Source organism: Atta colombica, unplaced genomic scaffold, assembly GCF_001594045.1.
Source record: "Atta colombica isolate Treedump-2 unplaced genomic scaffold, Acol1.0 scaffold146, whole genome shotgun sequence".
Lineage (NCBI taxonomy): Eukaryota > Metazoa > Arthropoda > Insecta > Hymenoptera > Formicidae > Atta > Atta colombica.
Window position 1 is genome coordinate 177,604 of NW_017259235.1, and position 7,267 is coordinate 184,870.

The 7,267-nt window shown below is 30.8% G+C and overlaps 1 non-coding gene across 1 annotated transcript; it reads right to left on the reverse strand.

Annotated features, from left to right (window-relative positions):
* Window positions 1-7,021: 7,021 nt before the first annotated feature.
* Window positions 7,022-7,094, reverse strand: Trnav-uac. The gene has a single exon. It is a non-coding gene; the product is annotated as a tRNA-Val (tRNA).
* Between the last annotated feature and the right edge of the window lie 173 nt (window positions 7,095-7,267).

The window sequence follows — 7,267 nt, forward strand, 5'->3', positions numbered from 1 at the left end:
CCGGAACCACGAGGGTTCCAGCGATTACTGAAGTTAATGACGGGAGCTGTGTTCCTTTTCTTTTTCACCCGATCCTAATTTACGATTAGCCGCGGCACGATCGGTTCCAGCCACGCGCACGTGCACGCTTCGCACGACTTGACAGTGATTGCGTGACACGTTCGACTACATTGTACACGACACCCGCGTCGTGACTGTCAGTGATGGCAGATCTATAAGGGATCGTAATACAATTTTTTTAAAATAAATTTTACAAAATTTTTTTAATTAATTTGCCTTTTTGTTATTGCTAATATTTAAAGCTAAAAATTGAAGAAGAAAGATAAAGAAATATCAAGAATGTTGCATCTGCCTGCAATTATGTGACAATTATCATACGTCGCAAAGCAACGTATGGACAGGGAGATATATTATTCATATTATACTTTAATAAAATATATGTGTACAAAGTATCTATGAACAATGGAATGCTTACACTGAGAGAACAAAACTGCAATCATAATTTATAGTCATTTTTTAAGAATAAGGACAATATATATTTATAATTATTTTGACCATGCAAAAACAGTCGATTATGCTATTAATAATAGTTACACATTTCCGCTTGAAAACTTTTAATGCTTTTTCCGAACATATTTTTTAGTTATTATTATCACATAAATAGTAAGTGAATTTAAGAAAACAGTTTATAATTGCGGTTGGATTTACTGAATGAAAATGTTTATTTTATTTATCATTTATACCTTGATATTTTACTATATTGATATTCGTAATTATAATACAATTTTGAGAGAATTATACATATATGATTATTATTAATAATATTATAGCAATAATAACTATAAAAAATGGAGTTACTAATCACTGAGAAAAAATATAGTCAATTTTAATAAATATTTAGTTCAATACTAAATATTTACTTACAGTAAATAAATATTCGTTTAGCAAAAAAAAAAAAGATTGTTAAATCAAATTAACATTTCTCGTATCAAATAAATATATCTTTATATTTAATAAATATTTAGTTGACAGTATTCAAAAAAATAAATATTTAAAAAAATATTTTTAAAAATATTGATAGTTTTAGATTATAACTGAATATTTAAATTATATTAAAATTGACTATATTTTTTTTCAGTGCAGAATTATTTTACTTATACAATTATAATCACAAATACTAAACATTTTTCTCTCAGTGTACATTTGCAACATAACGACCGCATCGGAAGAAACAACATATGAAAAACTATTGCGTGTGGAATCAATATGCATTTATCTCTATAGATATTAATAATATTCGCGCGCACGACTGCTCACGAATGCGTATCAAATAAAGGCTCTAATTTGTGCGACGGCACAAATATAACGGGTTTGGGAAGGTGCGAAATAATATTGCGTGCGAGACCAATACGTAAACTTTACGTAACAATATTCGCGCTGCATTGCATCGAAGACCGGATGAAATTCCATCCTCTCTCTCTCTCTCTCTCTCTCCCCCCCCCTCTCTCTCTCTCTTCCATTAACGTTTGCCATTTCTTGACATATGTACCGGTCTGATAACGTAATAATAGTCATTGCGGCACTATAATTGCACGCACGACCACCGGAAAACCGGGTTTACAGGTGCGTGTACTCACGGGTGACCAGCGGTAAGCGGTGTGACACGTGTCGCCTGTTAATCGCACCACCGACAGCAACACGCTGATTCCGCCGAGGGAGTTCGAAAGAGAGCTCAATGACGATTAAATCAGCGATGTTCGCGCGGACTGATTATTTCGACACGTTTCTTCATTTTTCACGATTTACTTCTCCGAAGTAACACTTGTAAATTTACGTGATAATATAGGAAATTTAATCCTCCGCCGATAATTGGAGGTGACTCTTTAAAAACACTATCGATATTTTTGATTGTAAATAGATAAATTTAAATTTGTAAAAAATAATTAAATACATAGTTTAGAAAAATCAAAAGCTTTGATAAAAATGAAGATCTCCGCACTAATCGATCTGCTTGTTTCGTGTATATCTTAATGTTTTGTCTGATGCATATAAAATAACAATATATGTGTGTATATATCTTAAAGTGAAAAGTGAAATTCCGCGAATATAACTTATATTTTACAGTAATGTCGTTCGATAAAAAATACAAGTAACGCAGAACTAAAATTTATAAAATATCGATAGCGATTTTATACAAAGTAACGAATGATACAAATAAATAAAAGAATATAATTAAATTAAAAATTAATGCGTACAGTGTTCCAACCTGATTGTGAGTCAAAACTCGCACTGAATTCACTAAGCACGCAGACTTTTTGAATTGAATTTGCTGATGCCAAGAGTTTTATTTTAATGCTAATTAATCACAAACAGAAGCAAGCAAGAAATAAATTCTATGCACTGCGTTTGCAATTTTAAAGATTAAAAATTGTGATCTTAATGAAAATTGAAAACAAACAGATCTTTTTTCAAAAGTAATGAATTTTTTTATTTATTATTATCGTGATCTTTTAAACACGAGACAAAGATAAATTATTTTATATACTTATATAATAAATATGAATTATTTTTATCATTATTAAGTACATTAACATATTGAAAACCATTATATTACGAAACATTATTTTATACTATAACCTGAATAAAAAAATACCTCACTGTAATATCTCATATCTATATAATACTTAATCTTTGTTTAAAAAAAACGTATAGCTGACTTTGAATATCTCTCAAAAAAAGATAACAACTATTATTACTACATAATTCTTTATAATTCTTTTTTATTTTATATTTTACGTTTACAAATATTTATTTTTAATCCCTTTACCCTTATCAATTACGCCAATTATTATTTATTTAAAACTTCCAGCAAAAAAATATATTGCATTGTTATACAATTGGTTACACATTATTAACAGATAATATGCAACCACCTGTACTATTATCAATAAAATAGTACTTACTTATATTAGATCCCAAGTTCAGCAAGGAATTTTTTCTTGTTCGTCTCTGTTCACTGTGATCTATTAATCTTCAACTAGATTTGGCGAATGTCGCGAATGATATGTAGATGTTCTAAAGTCCAAAATTATGATTGGAGTATCATATTTATTTTTAATGTTTGATATATAATGTTATTTGCGTCAAACTTCAATAACGTATTCTTCAAAGAAAACCAAATAATTTTCTCTACTTAAAAAAATTAAAACACATTTACATAAATGCAAATTTTACGACAAATAATACTTAATTATTGTTTGGAAATTAATTTAGCTAATTTCAAGATTAGTTTAGTTAAAGAAATTAGTTTAGCTTAGTTAAATGTACTTAAATTAGGCAAAATTAATTTAATTTTGACAATGAATGACATTACAATTTTATATTCATCACATAACACTATGATTAATTTCTGTTTTTTTTTTTTAATATAGTCAACTTCAAATCTCTCTGAAATCGGATGACAGTTATATAATTCTTTAAACATAATTTGATTCATTTTACAACATAATATTTTTTTAATCTTTTACACTTTGTGCATTAATTACAACAGTTATTGCAATATTTAAAAGTTTCAATCTTAAAAGTCGATCAAATTATTTGTCGTAGAACTTTCTATTACCTCGGAGAGAATTTACACCAGCACGTGATCAGACTAACGTCATGATAACAGTTATCCTCAGAATTCGTCTAACAATGCACAAGACGCAGAATAAAGCCGCACGTGGTACAACTACGAGATGTACCCCTCAGAATTTCATGTCGATTGTCGCCAATTATCTCGGTCAGGGTCGCAAAGATTCTTCGATTTCGCTTCTTGTTCGGTGAGTAAAACACGTTAAACTCGCGTAAGCGCGGACACGTGCGATCTATAACTTGTTATAATTTTTGCCCGTCGCTATCTGATCGCGACTTCCAGTAGTAGCTCAGAAAGGGTATCAGCTAGCTAGGATTATCATCCCCCGGAGTTCACGCGGCTGGGCGGACGCGATGTCCGTCGACGCGAGAATACGTGCGCGAGACGTCGAGCAACGACAACGATTGGCCGACAGGCGGAGCCAGATCTTCACGATCTTCGCAGGGGTTGAACGAGCGCAACCCCTCGGCTAATTGTAAATAGCGAAGGGTATCCTCTCCTCCAGTCCTCCACTCTGCTGTAAACGGCGGTGAGTGAACCGAAGCGCGAAAGTCAACTCGTACACGGCTTTTGCTGCCTCTCCCTCCGGCTAATCGCAAAGAACCGAAGTCGAACCGGCATTATCGAGCGAACCTTATAACCCTGAAAGGGATATAAGGGGAAACGAGAGAGAAAGAAAGAGAGAGAAAGAGAAAGGATTGTGTAGGGAGAAAATTTATTTTACCCTTAGTTGCTTTTCAGCAATTCAATAATAACATGTGATGGAAAAGAGGAGAAAGAATTATATTATTTCCCTTTTTTATTTATTATAAAGATTTTTTATTTAAGGTGAGAAAATTCACATGTAACGACGATATAAAATATACATAAACTTAGGTAATATTAATAATTTACTAAACAATTGTATTATGAACGTAAAGTAAAAATTTCATGGATTAATTCATAAACGTAGATAGAAAAATATTAACCTGTTTTTTTATTTAATAAAGTTTAATGTCAAATTATTTTTATAGAATTTTTAAGTACAAATAGATTTATTTTCATAAATTATAACAATTTATAATTAAATTTTCGTTAAAAAAGAATCGTCTTTAAATCGCTCGAAAAAGCCGAAAATAAAATAAGGATTAAAAATCCTAAAATAGCCTGTATATTTTTTTAATAAAATATTCGTTTTTTGAACATGTATACATACATTATTTGAATCTCGATCGTTTCATAATTTCTAGATCGATTTACTATGTAGATCGACTTCGATGATGATTGATCCTTAAATAAAGATCTGACAGGCCTCGTTGGAATATACATTTCTGTTACCGTACTCTGGGAGTGACTGTGACATCTGGTAATTTCTCACGGCGTTGCGACGTTCGGTTACGCAAGACAAGCGTAATGGCATACAGTATTTCTTGAATATTTCATTTATTATTTCCTTGGAAATCAATGATCGCCATCTCGAGAATATATATATGCGATCAAGTAACCGTTTTATCTACTAGATATTTTATACACGGTGCCTAGAACTTGCAAAGCTTGCTTTTTAAAAACAGAAATAAGTCTCGAAATTCGAGGAAAAAAATTGTTTGCTCAAAAATATTTTTTAAGAAATATAAAATACACGAATTTATTTAGAAATATATATAATTACATTATATTTAATTGCGTAATTTGCGTATATTATTAATCAATAACAAATCTAATATAAGAAATTCGAATTTAAATTAAAGTTTGACAAATATCCTGATAAACTTGCTTTAAGATTATAAGCAATTTATCATCTCTTGCTTCCTAAAAAAAGATAAAATAAATATAAGTAAAAGCGAAGGAAAGTGTTATGATCATTTTAACGGAAATTAAAGGTCGCGAATTAACGCCGACAGTGTCGAGTGCACCCAGATACCGAGCTCTCCTGTTAATTTCAACACAGCAAAATTATCCTGAAGGGTGGAAAAAGAGCCTGCGTTTGATAGCTCGCAGGATCCGCAAGATCCCCGAATGCCTCTTCGATGCGATAGCGGGAGCAGAAAATCGCGCTGAAGTGGTAACGGTCGGGCTAATGGCTCGGAGACGATATTTTGTTAAACAAGGAAACCTTTTATCCCTCCTACCGCACTTCACTGAAAAAGATGCTCGACGTCAGGGACGCTGTTTCCTCCAGCAGAATTACCACTACCATTTTATCAATTTGTCGAATTACTTATGTCTATTACAAGCAAATTTGTTAAAAAATATTCTAATCCTTGAGCTAGTGAATCAATAATACTTAAATATTTTTTTGTAATGTATCTTCAAAGAATTACATTAAAAGAAAAATAAAATTGCTCAACCTTTTTGTCGATTATGACAAGTTTTTATTAATCTTACGTACTTATGATAGATTTTCATGCCTTCAAACAATATATATTTAATAAAATATATATATATTTTTTTATATAATTCTTTTCTATTATTCATTTTATTACGATTTTAAGTTCGCTTCCTTAAGTTTGCAAGATTTCACGTAACGCGACTAAGCATTTTTCACTTTCTCAATTCCACGCTGAAGCGGCCCTGCACCGTTACTTCGGTTGTCTTGTCATCAGAAAAGGGATGAAAGAAACTGAAGTGTGAACCGCCGACCGCCATGACAAGGTGTCACCTGCGGTTTCTCACGATTCGCCCACGTATATCTCGCCATTCTCGCGGATTCCTTCGATCCGCCCTATCTCTCGAATCTTTTCATACTTTCGTCCCTTCGTCGAGAGTCGATAAGTGTGACGTGTCGATTCGACACGAAGCGCTCAATGAAGCGCTCAGAAGTTTTCTTCTCACTAAATTTAATTTCATTCATTTTCTAATTACTTTAAAAAATTATCAAGTTGACTTTATCTTTCTTTTTAATTAAACTTGATTTTATTGGCAAAATAAAATAAGTATAAGTTTGAAATGTGAAGTGATGGAATTGATTAATGTCCTTCAAAGAATAATTATTGAAATTATTTTGACAATTACAATTATTAAATAATAATATTAAATATTTGTAGAATAAATCACTAAACATTATTAATATTAATTAATAAACACATTTATGCCTTGAGAATAAAGGTAAGTTTCAAAATCGCAGATCTGAAATTATAAATCTTCCTTCTTAAGTTTTTCTTATCTTTAAGACAAATAGAAGATGTTTTCGAACACATTTTGATGTTCTCAATTTTAATAATTCTATAATTTTATTTAAAAAGTGATTATGTAAAAATATATTAAATCTCCTAGGTTTTTAAATCGATATGTCTATGTAATTTTACGCAGTTATATATTTTTATTTATTGTTTTTTTTTTTAATAAAATTATTAAATAGCATTTTTTAATTTTAAGATAAATTTTCATATCAAAATAAGAAAAAAAAAGTGGTTCCGGCCGGGATCGAACTGGCGACCTTCTGCGTGTAAAGCAGACGTGATAACCGCTACACCACGGAACCTGATGACGATAACTCTCTTAAATAAGATTATAAAGCACTAAATATATCAAAACGTTAACATACAACATATTGATAGTAAGTAATGAAATAATGAATTGTGATAATGGCGTTATTATTCGGGGAAAAAAATTTTATATATAATTATATAAAATAATATAAAAATATATACAATT